This window comes from Lepidochelys kempii, chromosome 1 (genome assembly GCF_965140285.1).
Source record: "Lepidochelys kempii isolate rLepKem1 chromosome 1, rLepKem1.hap1, whole genome shotgun sequence".
Classification (NCBI taxonomy): domain Eukaryota; kingdom Metazoa; phylum Chordata; order Testudines; family Cheloniidae; genus Lepidochelys; species Lepidochelys kempii.
This window is the reverse complement of record NC_136380.1, coordinates 313,980,659-313,999,863: the sequence shown is the minus strand read 5'-3', so window position 1 is coordinate 313,999,863 and position 19,205 is coordinate 313,980,659. Positions and strand designations below refer to the sequence as shown.

Here is a 19,205-nt window from a genome sequence, read left to right as displayed (position 1 = left end):
GAAAACTCACAAACTGAGGTCCAAATCCAAACGCCTGCAGAGTGCTCAGGAGGTACCCATGGTCTACTCTATCGAACGCCTTCTCCTGATCAAGAGACAGGAGGGCGAACGATAGACCATCTCTCCGCCCGAGTTCCAAAAGGTCTCGGACTAGAAAGAGGTTGTCGAAAATGCTGCCACCCGGGACAGTATAGGTCTGGTCTGGGTGGATCACGTCCGCCATCACGGACCCTAGCCGCAGCGAGATTGCTTTCGCTACGATTTTGTAATCCGTGCTAAGGAGTGAGACGGGACGCCAGTTTCGTAGATCGCGGAGGTCCCCCTTCTTCGGCAGCAAAGCGAGCACCGCTCGTCTGCATGACAGAGGGAGGACCCCGCTCAGACGGTGACTAGATCTGGGCCGAGAATGTCCCAGAACGCGCGGTAAAACTCCACGGTCAGCCCGTCCATGCCCGGAGATTTATTGGTGGGCATGCGACGGAGGGCTTCCGAGAACTCGGCCAGGGTGAGAGGCAGCTCTAGTCGGTCTCGGTCGCCCACGCTGACCGTGAGGAGTTCCTCCCAGAGCACCTCGCAAGCGTCAGGATCGGTCGGGTCCGGGGAGAAAAGACTTGTGTAGAAGTCACGGGCCCTCCCACACATCTCCTCCGGATCCGTGAGGGGGGTGCCATCTTCCACAAGAAGGCAGGTGACGTGTTTCTTGGCCCCCCTCGTTTTCTCCAGGGCATAGAAGAAGCGGGAGCCGCGGTCCATCTCCCAAAGGAGGCGGATGCGGGATCGATCGAAGGCACCTCGGGCCCGGTGGTCCTCAAGGGCCCGGAGCTCCTCCCGCTTCTCCCGGCACGCTCCGCAGAGGGACGGGTCCTCGGGGTTGGCGGCCAGATGCCTCTCCATCTCTAAGACCTCCCGTTCCAACTGCCCTATCGCCGCATTTCGCCGTCGGCTGGTGCCCCGAGTGTAGTCACGGCAGAAGAGCTTGGCGCGCACCTTCCCGAGATCCCACCATCGCCGCACCGAGGGAAAGGCACGCCACTGCTCTCGCCAGGCCAGCCAAAACTCCCGGAAGGACATCACAAAGCTCTCGTCCTCCAACAGGCTGTTGTTAAAGTGTCAATAGGCCGGCCCCGGTCTCTCTGCACGGAGGGAGACCGTTACGGTGACTAAATGATGATCGGAGAATGGGGCCGGCCGAATGGCGGAGGAGTGGGCCTGTGAAAGATGGAAACGGGATAAGTAAATACGGTCCAACCGAGAGTGGTGTGACCGATGGGCCTCCACCCGGACAAAAGTGAACGTGGAGGTGTCGTCTGGGTGATGGTCACGCCAGACGTCCACTAGGGAGTGATGGTCGACTATCCCTTGGAGAATATTCGCGGCGGCCGGGCTCGGCTCGGCCCCTGAGCGGTCCTGTTCCTCGAGGGTGGTGTTAAAGTCCCCTCCCAGGACCAGGCACTCGTGCGAATCCAGGGTGCCAAGAAAGTCGGACAACTGCTGATAAAATTGTGGCCGCCTGGAGCTCATTTGCGGGGCATAGATGTTAACAAGATTAACCACGAGCCCCTCCATACGGACTCGAAGGTGCAGCATGTGGCCCGGCACGGCCTCATTGACCCCTAGCACCTCAGGCCGTAGGTTGGGGGAGAATAGGGTTGCCACTCCAGCCTGCCAGGTCGCAAAGTGGCTAAAGTATACCCCGTCCCCCCACTCTAGCCGCCACCTGTCCTCGGCGGCCGGGTCCGTATGGGTCTCCTGCAGGAAAACTACAGTGTACCTCCCGTCCCGAAGGTAAGAGAGCACCTGGGATCTGTGGAGAGCCATCCTACAGCCCCTGGTATTCAGGGTCGCAATAATAAGAGGCGTCATGCGGAGGGCTGGGGGGGTGGGGGCCTCGTATTGGCGGGGGGGTTCAGGGCCCCCGGCGGGTTGCACAGCAACCCATGACCCATCCCGTGGGTGAGTAGATCGTGTCGGAAGCTGCGGGCTCACTCATAGGCCGCAGCACCGCGCTTTCCTTGCCCCCTGCCCTCCTTTATAAGGGCCCTTGTGGCCTGAAGGAGTTGATCAAAGTCCCCCCATAGCCGAAGAGCCAGCTGTGCCCTATCGCGGGCACCACGGGAGTGCTCTAGGAACTTCCGTAGCGCATGCCGCAGCTCATGGGGGGGTGGGGTTACAATTCCCGAGGTATTCCCTGATGGGCCTCTTAATACAGCCTCGTGGTCCGCTAAGGCAGGTAGACAGGGTGCGGACCACCGACGGGGCGTCTGACAGGCTGGGGTTATTAAATTCATTTCACGCCTTGGGGTGGAGGGGGATGACAGGGGAAAAATTGCCACTCCTAATGGGTCGCGACTAGAAAGTGCAAAGACTGCTCCCTGGGGGGAGTCTGCAAAAGGCGGAAAGGAAATAACCCCGGGGGCGGCATTAACATTGCAGGAGGAGGGACCTTGGGCGGGGGCAGGGGTAAGGCTCTGGGGTGCAGGAGGCAAGCAGCTAAAGGAAAGTGCCTCCTGAGCAGAGTCAAGGGTTAAGGGGTAAGAGGGGGGGGGGCTCCCAATAATGCTAGGTGCTGGCTCCATGGTGGTCTTAGTGGCCATGGCATCAGGTGGTGGACCGCCTTCTGCAGGGTGCTCACCCGGGAAGGCAAATAGGGGGAAGGAGCATGGGGAAAGGGAGGCTGGGGTAAGGCTGCCCAGCTCGAGGCCAGCCGGCAGCAAATCATCCCCTCCCTGGGTGACCGGGGTCAAATCTAGGGCCTCAATCTCCGCATACACGGAGGAGAGGCCAACTCCTGCCACCCCGGGGGCCTCTCCTCTAGGGCCCGCCTCAACGGCCGCCTCGGGGTCCGCGGCGGGTTCGAGTAGCATCCAGGCAGAAGGGGTGTCCTCAGAAGTCTCGGAGGGGAGGGTCTCCCGTGGAGGGGGGATTCTGCCCTCCAATGCCAGTCCGTCTTCCCCTCCCGACACTGGCGGATGGATCTCGCTCGCGGCCATGGCGGGAGGCTCGATAGCAGTGCCTCCTTTCCTGGTCTTCCGGGAGGCTTCCGCGTCGGGTGGATGCAGCGGAGCTCGAGCCTTCCACTTGCCTCGCTTCCCCTGGACTAGGGTCCAGCCCTCCATAGCATCATCTGGGGGCTGGTTAGCAGGGGTCATGTCGGGGGGCGGAGGCGATGGTTTAGGGGTTCGGGGAGGTAGCGGTGGGGCAACATGAGGGGCGGGGGCTTCTCCTTGGGGAGGGCCCTCTCTTATACCCGATAATATCCTTGCCACACCCTCCTCCATGGGCTCTATTGGGTTGGTACTAGCAAGGGTGAAAACCCCTCGCTCGCCCGGGCATTGTAGGGAAGGTATCTCTTGGGCCCGGACGGGAGCAGCAATGGGTTGAGTAGGAGGAGGGTTGGTTTCAGGTACTGGGCAGCCAGGGGTGTCGGCAGCGACGGAGCCGATGTCCTGCTGGGTCTCGGGGGTTTCGGGTGCCCCTCCTCCCCGGGCCAAAGGGCAGTCTCTGCGGACATGCCCCGCTGAACAGCAGAGGTAGCACCGGGCCTCTCCGGTAGAATAAAAGACCCGATAGCGGGCTCCCTCGTAGGGGACTAGAAAGGACCCCTCGAGCGCCTCTCCGTCACGCGCCCCTGCCGGTGGTAGAAGCTGCACTTGCCGGCGGAACGAAAAAATGTGACGGAGGGTGGGGTCCTTGCAGCCCAATGGGAGAGGGTTGATGACAGAAACAAGTTTCCCCAGGGTGGAAAGAGCGGGTAACAGGGCAGCATTGGGTAAGAAGGGAGGAACGGAGGTAAGGACGAGGCGAACGCCCAGGTCTTCTAACGGTTCTAGGGGGACAAACACCCCCCCCACCGTCAGGCCCCTCTCCACCGCCTCCTGGGCGGCATCCTCCGAGGCTAAGAAGAAAACGACCTTCCCATACATCTTGGAGGCCGCCACAATAGCCGTGGGTCCTACCACCTTCGCCAATGCCTGCACGTATGTCTCCACGTGGGGCGAGGCGGGCATCAGGAGGCAACGGACGCCGTGCCTCCTGGTCAAGGCGGGGAAAGGGCCTCGGCTGCTGGTGATGGTGGCGGAGGCAGGGGGGGGGCGAGATGACGAGGCGGCAGGCAGCGGGGAGCCCGCTGCCGCCCGGGCATACGTCCTGGGGGCCGGGGGAGGGACAATCGCAGAGCTGGTGGAGGGAAACGCTGGGAGGGGCGCCACGGTTGAGGATGAGGCCGCAGCGGTGGGGGCAGCCCCTGCCATGGAGGGCTCAGTGGTTTTAGCGGGGCCCTTTCCCTTCCACCCGCCCTGGCCCTTCCGGCGAACCGGGGGGGGTTTCCTAGAATCTGGGGGGGGGGGGTGCAGCAGCAGCAGCAATCACCCTGGTGCCTCCTGCTACCGGTGCCCCAGCAGGGGGGGTGGCAAGTACCTTAACAATAGTAGTAGGGGGGGGACCTTGGGGGTCGGGTAGGGGTGGTGGTGGGGAAGGGACAATTAATTTTATTGAAGCAGTCTCGCCCCTCTCGTTCCCCGCCATTGTGAGTAGGGAGAGACAGGGAAACACCGGAAGGAGGAGGGGAGAAGGCGAAATAGCCCCTCCTTCCGCTGGCTGCGGACGGGAAGGGGAAAAATGCCGAGGGGGGGGGGACTGGGAGGAGGGAAGGGAACAAAATCGGGGTCCAGTAATAGGGGCAAGTTGTGGGATAAGCAATCCGGGGGGGGGGGTGTGCAGACCCACACACGTTTGTCCAAAGAGTCTCGGTTGGTCGGTTGTTAGGTCCGGTCCGGAAGGCAAAGTTCAAAGCAAACAGCTGGATCCGAAGGGAGATGGCAGGTTGCCAGCAGGGACAGACTGCGGGGGAGGGGGGCCGTGACAGTTGTAATAACGATGGGGGGGTAGGGGCACCGATGGATCGGGGGTGGGGGTCTCCACGCCACACCCCCTGTGCCGCCACAAATGCAAGTAATCACAGTCAAACTCCCCCCCACGAGAGTATAATTCAGAAAGTTACTCAATCTTACGGCCCTCGTCACGATGATTTATATTATTTCTTCTGTCTGCTGAAATCTTCGTCTCCGGCTGTTTTGGCTGTGTTCCAAGGCTTCCGGCATGTTAAGAATGTTATAAGGTCCGAGCTGCTGGCAAAACGGCTGGGTCTGGGGGTTTCCACTCCCCCCTCTGGACAGCAAAATAGGCAATCTCCCCCCCCCTCCTCCGGGGGCTCAGCTGAGGCAAATAGCTGCGCCCGAAAGCAGGCGTGGGGGGGGGATGGCTGGCAAAGGACGTAGACGGAAAAAAAAACACAAAAAAGAAAAAGAAAAAACAAAAAAGCATCTGGCCTGGTCGGGGGGGGACTAGATTAGATTAGAACACCTGCAGCCAATCAAGAAGCTGCTAGAATCAATTAAGGCAGGCTAATCAGGGCACCTGGGTTTAAAAAGGAGCTCACTTCAGTTTGTGGTGCGAGTGTACGGAGCTGGGACCAAAAGGCACGAGGAGCTGAGAGTGAGAACGACTGTTGGAGGACTGAGGAGAACAAGCATTATCACCAGGAGGAAGGTCCTATGGTGTGGAGAAAGAAGGTGTGGAGAGGAGGCCATGGGGAAGTAGCCCAGGGAGTTGTAGCTGTCGCACAGCTGTTCCAGGAGGCACTCTAAACAGCTGCATTCCACAGGGCCCTGGGCTGGAACCCAGAGTAGGGGGCGGGCCCGGGTTCCCCCCAAACCTCCCAACTCCTGGTCAGACACAGGAGAAGTTGACCTGGACTGTGGGGTCATGAAAACGGCCAAACTGAGGGCTACCGTGAAGCTTCAAGGCAAGCAAATCCGCCAATAAGAGCAAGACCCACCAAGGTAGAGGAGGAACTTTGTCACAGGATTATAAAGTCTAATTCTATAGTATGAGACAATATATTCATGTAATGTTTAAGAAGAGTTTTGTAAATGAGTTCCAATAGTTCTTGGATTAGGGACCCAATTTTATGGGGTTCAAGGGGCTTCTGTATAGATTATTTAGGTTAATCTTTCTATCTACTGAATGGGACTCAGTGCTCAGTCTAGAAGATACCATCAGAGATGCTTAGTTTTGCAGTTCTCAAACTGTGGATTTGTGTCTCCAGAGATAACATGCTTGTTAACAGCAAACATGTTTTTAAAGAATAAATAATATATAGACGTGAGAAATAACAGACCTCAACCCTATTGTCCCTCTGCAAATGTGTACACGGAGTCAATCCCTTATCAAGATTGTTGGGGGCAGAATAGATCTGGACAAGGAGAGTAAGCCTGGAGAAAACTGTGAGAAGGGAGGGACAGGCAGTAGAAACAGAAGTGAAACTGTTTGAGCAGCATATTCCAGAAGTTTTGAGGTCTTTCTGAGTGTAGCCTTCATTGATTTGAGATCTACCATACCATTCTCTCACTAGAAAGGAAAACTTATAATCGCAGCAGGCAATAAAAGAGACCCAGTTTGGGAATATTTTAATAAAGTTCCTCTACTTGTGGGTAGGACAGGCATGCGTGCAAAATGCAAACAGTGCAACAAAGAAATGCAAGGCCTGGTTGCCCAAATGAAACATCACGAGTAGTGTTCCTTCTCAGGAGGAAGCTGTGTTGATGATGATGAAGGGAACATGTAAGAACACGCAGGATCTTCCAGTTGGTAAACTTTTTTTATTTCATACTTCTTTCTTGAGGACTGCCGGTCTTTCTTCTGGACTATTATTGAATTCTCATGTTTGAGAAAAAAATATATAGTTGTTACTCTATGGTACTATCATTTTCGATGCAGCTGTGATAAAAAATAAATAGGAAGATCTGCCTATTTCTGCTATTACAATTTCACCTTTAAAGTAGTTCTGAGTGTCAGTGAATGCAATGAGTAATACTAAATAAGCAGTACGGTAATAATAATTAAATAATTGCATGGACTTATTTTGTTTAGGAGAATCCATCCTCAACATACAGGATTCTGAAGACTATCCACCTTCAAGATCACCATCATTTTCTATAGTTTCAGAATTATCTGCCAATGATTGTATTTCAGTGAAATCATGTATGTCACATAGCCACAGTATATCTCCTGTAGCAAAAAGAAAAAAAACTCCATCAACAAGAAACAGCCATAGATAAGCTTGTGATAAGAACCAGCAGATTACAAAAAGAGGCAATTGATGAAAAAATTGTCCCAGTTTGTTTATGCAACAAACTCTCCTTTCCGTATGACTGAGAACCTACACTTCATTAGCATAGTTCAGTCATTAAGACCAGGATACAGTCCACCCAAAAGAGCAGATGTCGCAGGTAAATTGCTGGATAAAGTGTATGAAAGAGAAATTGAGCAGTGTGCAAAAGGTCTAGAGGGTAAAATTGTTAACCTGAGTCTTGATGGGTGGAGCAATGTTCACAATGATCCTGTTTTATGTGCTTGTGTGCAACAGAAGAAGGGAATGTCCTCCTTACAGAAACAACTGATACATCAGGGAATGCACACACAGCAGAATACTTACAAGAAGCAGCTGTAAAAGCTGTAACAAACTGTGAAAAAAACCTCAAATGTCTAGTACGCAGTTTGGTCACAGACAGTGCTGGAAACGTATCCAAGATGAGAAGAAATTATTTAGAGAAGAGTCCCAAGCTAACAACATACGGTTGCAGTGCTCATTTGATGCACCTCCTAGCCAAAGACTTCAGTGTTCTGGACATAAAGGCTAATGTTGTTGAAATTGCAAAATACTCCCATAACAACCACTTTGCAGCAGCTGCTCTGAAAAAAGTAGGGCGAACCAAGCTAATGCTCCCACAAGACATGCGATGGAACTCAGTAGTGGACTGTTTTGAGCACTGAACTGGCCTAATCTGATGACAGTTTGTGAACAAAATTGTGAAAAACTAGATGGCACTGTCACTGCCAAAGTTCTCAACATTGGGCTTAAGAGAAATGCTGAACACATGCTGAGTACCCTGAAGCCTATTTCTGTAGCCTTGAACAAAATGCAGGGAAATAGCTGTTTTATTGCTGATGCTGCTAAAATTTGGAAGGAACTGAGTGAGATCTTAAAAAGGAGAAATATGCAATGACGGAGTTAAATTACAAGCATTAAAAAAAACCAGATGGAACAAGCACGATCTCCAGCTCATTTTCTTGCAAACATTCTCAATCCTCGGTATCAGGGTCAAACCTTAACTGCTGAAGACAATGAGTTGGCTACGACATGGACATCCAGCAGTCATCCCTCCATAATGCCAACTATGATAAACTTCAGAGCGAAGAGTGAACCATTCAAAAAAAATATGTCTGCTGATGATGTTTTAAAGAAAGTCACACCAGTGAACTGAGGGGAAGTCACTTAAGCGCTTGGATTCAGTGACTGTTGAAGTGATAATCTCACTTTTAACAGCAGTAGCTTCTTCTGCCAGTGTAGAAAGGATATTTTCTTCCTGTGGACTAATTCATTCCAAATTGAGAAATCATTTGGGACCTGAAAAAGCAGGAAATCTTGTTTTTCTTTTCCAGGTTATGAACAAACAGGAAAACAGAGGTGAAGACGACTGAGTTAGCTGCAGAAGCCAATATTTCAAGTTTCTCATGTTGACCTGGCTGACATAGTTGATTTTTTAATATTTCATGTAACTATTTTATTTAAAAACAATTTTAACAAAAACAAACCTAATTTTAAAACACTTGAATATTTAAATTCAAAAATTCATGCGCTTGTTTTGTTAAAATATCATATGTTTGCAGTTGAATACATAACGTTTTAGTTAAATAAAACAATTTAAAATGTCTGTCTAGTGATGTTCTCCTCCGAACACAGCATGGCAAGAAAATCCTCTAAATATTAATGATTAACCTGTTGAATTGGAGATAATTCACCTCCCAATGACTTCATAAATATCTGCTTCAGTTACCTTTGGTAAACGAAATAACCAAACAATCATTCATTTTCTGATATAGCTGTAAAACTAATCTGAAAAGTTTTCAAAATAAATCACTTTAAAAATGTATAGTGTGTACCTTCTAAAAATGAAACCTACATCTATCTCTGAGTTGTGAAGAATATGTATTAAGGTTATAACAAACAACAAGAATGCACTTTTATGCAGAAATCCATGATTCAATTGAGTCTTCCTGACTGATGATTTAAATCAAATCCACCCTGCTACGGACAGAGTACATAAATTTAAGTTAATAAAATCCTTTGGGATTGTGTTTTATAAATTATTTTTCCTGTAGTTTAAGCTCACACACAATGATTGCTGATACAAAGTTAAGTTACAAAAGACAAAGGTCATGATTTGTACATTACTTCTGCAAAAGAGACCCAATGATTTGCCTCTTCAGACACAGAAAGAAGGACCTTCAGGATTATCAAGACTTTCCTCTAGAACACCTACACACAAAATCACACTAGCCTAACTGGAACTGTTTTTGAAATCAGTTTAAACAGGTGTAAACTCATAAAGGTCTAGGTGAAGGATCAGGGAGGGCATAGGTGTATTAAGCAACAGTGTTTCAGGCCAAAGTTTTTCCATATAATTCTGATTTTCTTACTGTATATAAAACTGATGACAAATTTAAACAACTTTAAGTGTGTACATTTTGACCTCAAAGTGTTCAGAGTGAGAATGCATACAGACATCTGCTGAGGAAAGGAAGCTATGAAGGTCACATTATTCAAAACTAGCTTAGAGGAAACTGTCAGTATCAAAGTGAATTTTATTCTTCATGTGTAACCATACAGGGATGCCAACTACTAAGAGAAGGACTGGAACACTGGAAACAGGATTTTAATTATATAAAATAGATCTTTTGAATTGTACACATGTAAACAGAGTTAGCAGTTTCATTCATTTCTATAACTGTCAATTGTTCCAGCTGAGAGAGATGCATGTCCAGCATGAAGACAGAAACTTGGAGGCTAAACACACCAGTGAACCAACACAGGAACAGACCTGGAATGTGTTGGATGGAGACTATGTTAGACATCTGTGCTACCCGAAACCTTGGAATTCCAAACATCAAGAGCCAATGTAGCTAATTACTAAATCGGTCTGGCACCAATGGTTGGCTTTTCAGAAGCTGAAATTCCATTAACAAGAAGTATATTGATATAATTAGCATTTTTCATATTCCACACTCTTATTTACTTGAATTCCACTGCCAGATATCTGAGGGGCCAAATTCTGCTCCTAGTTCCATCAGTGCAAATCTAAATCTCAACTCAAATAATTACTAATAATAATTTCCTTCCAATCTTCTCTCCACCCGTTTATTTGGGTGAAGGTAGATAAAAATAGAATTCATTGTGCATAAAGAAGTTCAAAACTTTGTTTGTTTCCAGTGATCGTACCTTAACTAGAGAGCCATGAATGGGGAAAGTAATCTAGATTTTGGTATGACACTCTATTATTTGTCAGGTTAAGAGTGATCGACAGCAGCTGGTTGTTGAAGAATAGCCATGTTACGGAACTCACTGTTTCCACTTTGTCAATGAGAGTTTTGGTCAAGTAAGGAATACAAGGTCAGGGTCCTTGGTATCCAAATACTGCTCTTTAAACTGATCTATTCAGCTAACCTAAACTGGTTTGTTTATTTTAGCAAAGCATTAGAGGGCCAGTGTCAGGTCCAAGTTGGCCTCATTTAGGTTTTTATACAAGTAAGCATCTCCAAAACCTAACTACAACAGAAGCATTTTCACTTTTACAAATTCCAGTTATTTTTAAACACACTAACATTCCCCTGCAGTATTTGCAAGCTAAACCTGACAACATAACAGAGCCTGCATGTAAAATTTTTAAACAAAAGGGAACTGAATACTTGATTTTTATTTTTTTTTTTTGTTCAAATAAAAGACAGAAGAAACAATTATATTGGGGAGTGAGGGGAAGAGAAGAGGATTAAATCATCTAAGGTCCTGATCCTGCAGACTCTTATGCATGTGCTCAACTTTTATTCATTGGGTAGTCCCACGGAATTGGACAGAACTATTCACTAAGTAAATAATTAAGCATGTTTGTTTGCAGCTTCAGAATCTAAGGAATTTAGACTTATTGTTTATTTAGGTATGTTTAACTAACTGTACATTGCAATATACACATTCTAGTTCTGTAAAATTGATGAGCACTTACACAAGAGGCAATGCCAAACTACTGCATAATATTCATTACATGCCTTCAGGATTTTCTGCTTAAAGAAGGGAAATGGGAAGAGGAAAGTGACAGTGATAGAAGTTCAGCAATTAGTTTACTATCATTCATTTAATGTTGCCATTAAATGTTTGTTGGCAATGCTTCAAATGTTGCAAAACTTAAATTAAGCTGGGTACAGTAAAAATTTTTTACTTGACAATTCAATATTTTTTTAAAACACCAAATATTATTTCAACCTTATAGGCATTTAGATTTGTTCAAATTTCCAATACATAAGAGCTTATTTGTTTGCTAGAGAGCTAACAGAATCAGTAAGAGCGATTTCTCCTTTGTCACCAACACCGATTTTAAAGAAAGTAAGAGCATGAATCCTTTCCTTTCCTCAGCCCCCAAGGCCAAGATCCAAACAAGTTTCAACATGCTGGCCGCAAGTCATTGGGACTTTAATTCTTGAAACATGACAGTAACTCAACTTTAAGAAATTCTGGTGATTTTATTTTGTGTCTTTTTCGATAAAGTTCCTGAAAGTTAATCCAAGTTTTTAAATAGATTTTAGGCCTTGATCCAGCTCCCACTGATGTCAAGGGAAAGATTCACTGGGGGGGTAGATCAGGGGTGGGAAACTATGGCTCGCAGGCCAGATCCGGCTCCTCAGGGCTTTGGCTCCAGCCTGCGGGATTGCCACCCCCCGTGGCGCCGCTGGCCCCACACCACTCCCAGAAGTGGCTGGAACGTCTTGAGCTTCAGGTGTGGAACCCACAGGTGAGGGCATCATGCGGAGCCCTCTGGCCCCCCTCCCCGCTCCCTCAGGGGCCACAGGCACGGTGCCAGCCACTTCCGGGAGTGGCGTGGGGCCCTGGCAGGCAGGGGCCTGCCTTAGCAGCATGACTGCCACCCCAGAGCCGCTCCAGGTAAGTGGCGCCGGGCCAGAGCCCGCACCCCAAACCCCTCCTGCACCCTGCACCCAACCCCCTGTCCTGAGCCCCCTGCTTCACCCTGTACCCCTCCTGCACCCCAACCCCCTGATCCTCCTCCTGCACCCCGAACCCTCTGCCCTGAGCCCCCTGCCACACCCCAACCTCCTGCCCTGAGCCCCCTGCCGCACCCCACACCAATCCTGCACCCCAATCCCCGGCCCTGAGCCCCCTGCCGCAACCCACACCACTCCTGCACCCCAATCCCTCGCCCTGAGCCCCCTGCCGCACCCCAACCCCCTGCCCTGAGCCCCCTGCCACACCCCTCCCGCACCCCAACCCCCTGCCCTGAGCCCCCTCCCGCACCCCAACCCCCTGCCCCAGCCCTACATTCATGGCTCTGCATGCAATTCCCCCACGCAGATGTGACCCTCGGGCCAAAAAGTTTGCCCACCCCGGGCTAGATCATGCTCTTAAATCACCATCTTTTCAGATTTCAGAGATTTTAACAAGTTAACTCTTGTTTTGTTACATTTTCTATGTTCATTTTCTAAAAAGTAAACATATATTGCTTGTCGCTCTCCAGTATGCTTTCTAACATTAAACGGCCAAAATCAAGGACTGTTCAGTTAAGTTTTCCAGTAGTTTCTTTTGAAACATAAGAAACAGAGTCAGCAAAGCAGTCAAACAAACTGTTACAACGAAACTCACTGTGCAGAAAAACCCTGTAGTATAGTAGTTTCCCAGTGGGAAAATAATTCATTTCCATGTGCATTAACATTTACTGGGAAAAATTCTATTTGGAGCAATATTTCCCAGATTATGGGAAAGTCTTCCCCCAGTTAGTAGCAATCTTGGGGTAACTGACAGGTCTGTTAATTAGCACATTTCTAATAGACTGTCAGAATGTTCAAAGCTTTGGATGGGAGCTTTTTACTATGCTACAATAGAAGTCCAGCTATGCAGAATTAATTGGTGATCCTAGTGCAGGTTCTTGTGGGCATCTCTAGATCACAAAAATTGGCTGTAGAGAGGGCTTCAGTGTCCAGAAATACCTTTCTAGCAACTTTCACAGTGCTTTGACTTAATTTTTGTATTACTTTAAATGCTCTTTTCTTAAGTAAAGAACACCATGCTGATTTCTAGTTCAAACCACTCAAGTTAAAAATCGCATAAAGCCCTTCAGAGATACAAATATTCATAAAGGCTGAGGTCAAGGGTGGTAGGCCTAGGATTAGACTTCCTCTGCTAACTTTGTTTTGGCTTGTGGTTGCAGGCATGCTCTCTGTTCCATTCCAGGGAGCAGGCACAGTACTGAAATTTGGCTCTCTCACAGTTGAAGAGGAATGCAGAGTAGAAGGATGGCCCCATATACATAGGTAATTACACAAACAGCACCCTAAATTCATTATTAATGGGTCACCCACCTGATTTATCTACAGCATGGTACACAATTCTCATCCCAGAAAGAGAAAAAGGAAGAAATTCTTAAATTCCGTTTTGGGCCTGACAACCTTCGTGGCCCTTTACAGAAATGGCAGAGAAATCCCAAGTAAATCCTAGATCTTAACCCTTTCATACTTCTAACCCAACTTTAAATTGGGCACAAATAAGGAAATTGATAACATTTATCCTGGATGGGTTACCTGTTAAATGCCATATGCAGTTTAGAATAAATTAAGAAAATCTTTGTCAGAAGAAACACTGAAGGAAACATTAACACAGTTACAGAGGTTTTTAGTGTTTCAGAAGAAGTTACTTTAAAAAAAGTTATGGATGGCACCACAGTACTCTAGCACACAAGGAATAGACTAGGAATTTTTGCCAACAGGTAGTGTGACAGTTCACCTTTTGGATATTTGTCCCCAGTCTTTGGTTAACCCACAAGTTACTTTAACGATTCTGTGATTGTTTTCCTCATAGCCTGCCATAAAAACTGACACTACAGGAAGCTCATAAGTAGGGAGTGAAGAGACAGGGTACTTTGAATTACAGCATGACCAAGCACAGCAAAGATTTTGTACAGTTCCAAAGCAAACAGTATAGAAGTCACCCTACAGAGACTCGTTGTTTCATTTGCCTAGGGTGCATGCATGCAAGTAACACGCCATTTTTTTAAAAAGAACAGTTTGGAGAGAAAGTTTAAAGCAATCTAACACAATAAAACAAAGTGTTTGCATTAAAATCCAAATTAGCTTCTGAATTGAAGCTAGTGGTCTGAAGAACTCAAGTGTCAAAATGGCTCTTAACCAACTGCTAGCCACGCAAGAGAGAATGGGCTACAATTATTCCTGTCGTGAAATGGAAATTACAAAACTCTTGAGGATAATAATGAACTATAAATCCAGTGCTATATACCAGAAGATTGGAGCTAAAAATCTCTCTGCACAAGAGGATGCTTCTCAACTTTCTGCTTAAGATCACGAAGCTTTTATCCTTGTTGGTTTTTTCTTTTTCTTAATGCTCTTACCTAAAAATTGTGTTTAACTCTCTCACTCGCTCGGTTTGATACAATCACTATCCACGCAGCTCGCTACATCGGCATTTAGAAAAGGAAAGTTTGCAGATGTTTTTTAGATTGCAAGGCAAAGCAGCGCAATCAAGGTTCAACGCGACATAGCCTAGGAAGCCCTGGGTTTCGCCTTAATGAAAGCCATATGCTGTTCGGAGCGAGGGAAGAACAAGCTACAGGGCTTCTTTTAAAGTTTCTGACTCTTCCGATCCCAGTTACCGGGGAGATTCAAACTGGGTCTGATCCGAGAGCGCTGGTCGCGTTTTGTTTCGTGCCTTGGTTTCTCCCTTTCCCTCAGAGGTTACCCACATGCTGACTGGCGAACAGCAGAAGTTGCCATACAGGCAATCAGGAGGCAGAGCTTTCCAGAGGGGAAAGTGATTTATTAGCCCCAGATTTGTGTGTCGTTCCCCCTCACACAAACCAAGCACGAACCGGCCCCGTGGAGCCACCGTGGGGAACAATCCCCGGGGGAGGGGGAGAATCAAACTTACCCAAGTTGGAGAGCAGGGCTGGGCAGCGCCTTTGCGCCCTGCCGCTCGGCCTCCGATCCCAGCTCAGGCTGCCGCGGCTCCGGCTCCTCCCATCTCACAGCGGCTCAGCCGAGCAGCCCCCCGAGCCACCGCGCAGCGATAGCAGCCAACTCGCTGCCCATTTCCCGAGGAGCCGCCCGCCGCAGCCCGCGTCTGAGCGCCGGGAGAGCGAGCGAGCGAGAGAGAGAGGAACCACCCAGAACCCAATTAATCATCACATGATGAGCCCGAGCCTCCGCCTCCACCTACGCCCGGCTGCTGCCTGCGCCGGCCCCGCGGAGCCAGAGGAGCGGCGAGGGAGAGACACACCTGTAGGCGCTGCACATATCCGCCGTGCGCACCCGGCGAGACAGGAAACTGAAAAAACAGCCCAGGGAGAGGCAGGCAGGCAGGCAGGAGGGAGGGAGACGCTGGCATCCCCCCCTCCCTCTCCCTCTCCCTCCCCTCCCCCGTCCCCACCCCCTGCCTCTGCTCCGGATCCGCTTGCACACGCCTCTCCTCCGGGGAAAGCCCGACAGGCAACAACTCATCACCCCGCTTCTTCCTCTCGCCCCTCTTCCTCAGCGCAGCAGCCAGCCGGCCGGGCTCGCCCTGGGGGCCGGGGCTTGGCTTGCGGGCCGCGCGCCCTGGAGAAGGGCTGGCGCTGGGGGCCGGGGCTGCGGTTAATGGTCTGGAGCCCAGGGGGCGACAGGAGGGGGATCTGCTCCCCGGGAGGCTGGGGCCCGTCATCTGTTCCCCGGAGGGGGGGGGGCTGCAGGAGGGGGAAGGGGCCCGTGATCTCGTTCCCGGGGGGGGGGCTGCAAGAGGGGGAAGGGGCCCGTGATCTCGTTCCCGGGGGGGGGGGGCTGCAAGAGGGGGAAGGGGCCCGTGATCTCGTTTCCCGGGGGGGGGGGGGCTGCAAGAGGGGGAAGGGGCCCGTGATCTCGTTCCCCGGGGGGGGCTGCAGGAGGGGGAAGGGGCCCGTGATCTCGTTCCCCGGGGGGGGCTGCAGGAGGGGGAAGGGGCCCGTGATCTCGTTCCCCGGGGGGGGCTGCAGGAGGGGGAAGGGGCCCGTGATCTCGTTCCCCGGGGGGGGGGCTGCAGGAGGGGGAAGGGGCCCGTGATCTCGTTCCCCGGGGGGGGCTGCAGGAGGGGGAAGGGGCCCGTGATCTCGTTCCCCGGGGGGGGGGGCTGCAGGAGGGGGAAGGGGCCCGTGATCTCGTTCCCCGGGGGGGGGCTGCAGGAGGGGGAAGGGGCCCGTGATCTCGTTCCCCGGGGGGGGGGGGCTGCAGGAGGGGGAAGGGGCCCGTGATCTCGTTCCCCGGGGGGGGGGCTGCAGGAGGGGGAAGGGGCCCGTGATCTCGTTCCCGGGGGGGGGGGGCGTGATCTCGTTCCCCGGGGGGGGCTGCAGGAGGGGAAGGGGCCCGTGATCTCGTTCCCCGGGGGGGGCTGCAGGAGGGGGAAGGGGCCCGTGATCTCGTTCCCGGGGGGGGGCTGCAGGGGGGGAAGGGGCCCGTGATCTCGTTCCCCGGGGGGGGGGCTGCAGGGGGGGAAGGGGCCGTGATCTCGTTCCCCGGGGGGGGGGGCTGCAGGGGGGGAAGGGGCCCGTGATCTCGTTCCCCGGGGGGGGGGCTGCAGGGGGGGAAGGGGCCCGTGATCTCGTTCCCCGGGGGGGGGGGCTGCAGGAGGGGGAAGGGGCCCGTGATCTCGTTCCCGGGGGGGGGCTGAAGGGAGGGAAGGGGCCCATGATCTCGTTCCCCGGGGGGGGGGCTGCAGGAGGGGAAGGGGCCCGTGATCTCGTTCCCCGGGGGGGGGGGGGGCTGCAGGAGGGGAAGGGGCCCGTGATCTCGTTCCCCGGGGGGGGGGCTGCAGGAGGGGGAAGGATTCCCACGCCTTCCCTGGCCCCTGCCGAGGGGCGTTGGGATGGGGGAGCGAATTGCTTCTTGCCGGTTGAAACGCGCATTGGGGCAGCTGCGAGCCTGCCGGGCTGTGGAGCGGAGCCGCTGCCCTCTTCGCTTTAACGCGCCCTCCCCACGGGCAGAGGGGAAAGCGGTTCCCTGCAACCAAGGAGCTGCCCGCCAAGCTGCTGGCTCTTGGGAGGCTGCAATCGCCTGCTCGGCGGGGAGAAGCTCCCGGGGCTCGTTAGAGCCCAGCTGCCCGCCAACCAGGGCCGGGAAGAGCAAAGCTCTGGAGCGTCGGCTGCACTTACTGGAGCAACCTGTCCCCGTGGGTCACGCTGTGAACTTTGCCCGCTGCCTGACAGGAGGATGGGGCGGAAACTCGCCGCAGGCTACGCGTTCCCTTGGGCGATCTTCTGCTCACAGGGGCTCTCCTAGGCTAAACAGGATCTACTTGGATCAAGGCGGGGGTGGGAGATCTCCCAGCCTGACCAGTAAGAAATGGGCTAGGGCCATTCTCTCCCCCCACACACCCCCGTTCTGAAAAGTGCTGAGGGAGCAGGATACAGCCCGAGAGAGCCGGTAAGGGCTTAAGAGTTTGGGCTATTTAAGATGTGTTAATTAATCATAAAAAGTAAAGGAGGACTTGTGGCACCTTAGAGAGGAACCAATTTATTTGAGCATAAGCTTTCCTGAGCTACAGCTCACTTCATCGGATGGAGTGAGCTGTAGCTCACGAAAGCTTATGCTCAAATAAATTGGTTCGTCTCTAAGGTGCCACAAGTACTCCTTTTCTTTTTGTGAATACAGACTAACACGGCTGTTACTCTGAAACCTGACCTTAATTAATCATGTTTATTATGGAAGTGCCTGAGGGCCCACCAAGGACAGTACATTGGTACTCCACTACAGTCACTGGGTACACTCAAGGGCCTGTGTCCTAGGCATGCTACCAACAAAGTGGTGACAAAGTGGTGCCCAAAGGAGCTTACAATCGAAACAAACAAGACAAAGGCAAACAGAGGGTGCGGGAAAGGCTAGAACACCCAAGCAGAGTGACCAATGTACTGGCAACAAACAGCATGTTAGTTCCACAGATCTTGGGGGGGAGGAGGAAGTTACTTTGGAGGAAATAAGCTTTATTTGAATGGATTATGAGTAACAGAGAAGAGGCTAATTACCATGAGACACGCCCAGTATAAGGACAGCTGCAATAGCCACCAAGCCAGGGTCTTGCAACTCTAAGGGGAGTACGGTGGGAGTTGCCCACCTTGGCCCACTTCTCATCCTTTTCATACCATAATGTCAATAGATCATCTCTTTCTCCCAGTCCACTGGGGCCCATCTCATCGTCCAAGAGCTCCTCATGGAATTCCAACCCTCTTTTTTCCTTTTCCAGCTATGCCTTTCTTGGTGAGCCTCCAACAGGGTCTGCTCTACCTTTGTCAAAAGAAAAGGAGGACTTGTGGCACCTTAGAGACTAATTTCAGAGTTCAGAGTAACAGCCGTGTTAGTCTGTATTCGCAAAAAGAAAAGGAGTACTTGTGGCACCTTAGAGACTAACCAATTTATTTGAGCATGAGCTTTCGTGAGCTACAGCTCACTTCATCGGATGCATACCGTGGAAACTGCAGCAGACTTTATATACACACAGAGAATATGAAACAATACCTCCTCCCACCCCACTGTCCTGGGGTGGGAGGAGGTATTGTTTCATATTCTCTGTGTATATATAAAGTCTGCTGCAGTTTCCACGGTATGCATCCGATGAAGTGAGCTGTAGCTCACGAAAGCTCATGCTCAAATAAATTGGTTAGTCTCTAAGGTGCCACAAGTACTCCTTTTCTAATTTCAGAGTAGCAGCCATGTTAGTCTGTATTCGCAAAAAGAAAAGGAGTACTTGTAGGACCTTAGAGAGTAACCAATTTATTTGAGCATAAGCTTTCGTGAGCTACAGACTATTGGTTAGTCTCTAAGGTGCCACAAGTACTCCTTTTCTTTTTAGAGACTAACAAATTCATTTGAGCATAAGCTTTCGTGAGCTACAGCTCACTTCATCGGATGCATTCAGTGGAAAAAAAAATTTCCACTGAATGCATCTGATGAAGTGAGCTGTCCACTGAATGCATCCGATGAAGTGAGCTGTAGCTCACAAAAGTTTATGCTCAAATAAATTGGTTAGTCTCTAAGGTGCCACAAGTCCTTCTTTTCTTTTTGCGGATACAGACTAA

At 50.8% G+C, this 19,205-nt stretch overlaps 1 protein-coding gene across 5 annotated transcripts in view; it reads right to left on the bottom strand.

Moving 5' to 3' along the window:
• Window positions 1–15,399, bottom strand: part of PLXNB2 (plexin B2) — a 325,760-nt gene extending 310,361 nt beyond the window's left edge. For all 5 annotated transcript variants that reach the window (XM_073328266.2, XM_073328265.2, XM_073328269.2 and 2 more), the window contains exon 1: window positions 15,059–15,399. The gene's annotated coding sequence lies outside the window, so the exon portion shown is untranslated. The remainder of the gene's footprint in view (window positions 1–15,058) is intronic.
• Window positions 15,400–19,205: the final 3,806 nt, after the last annotated feature.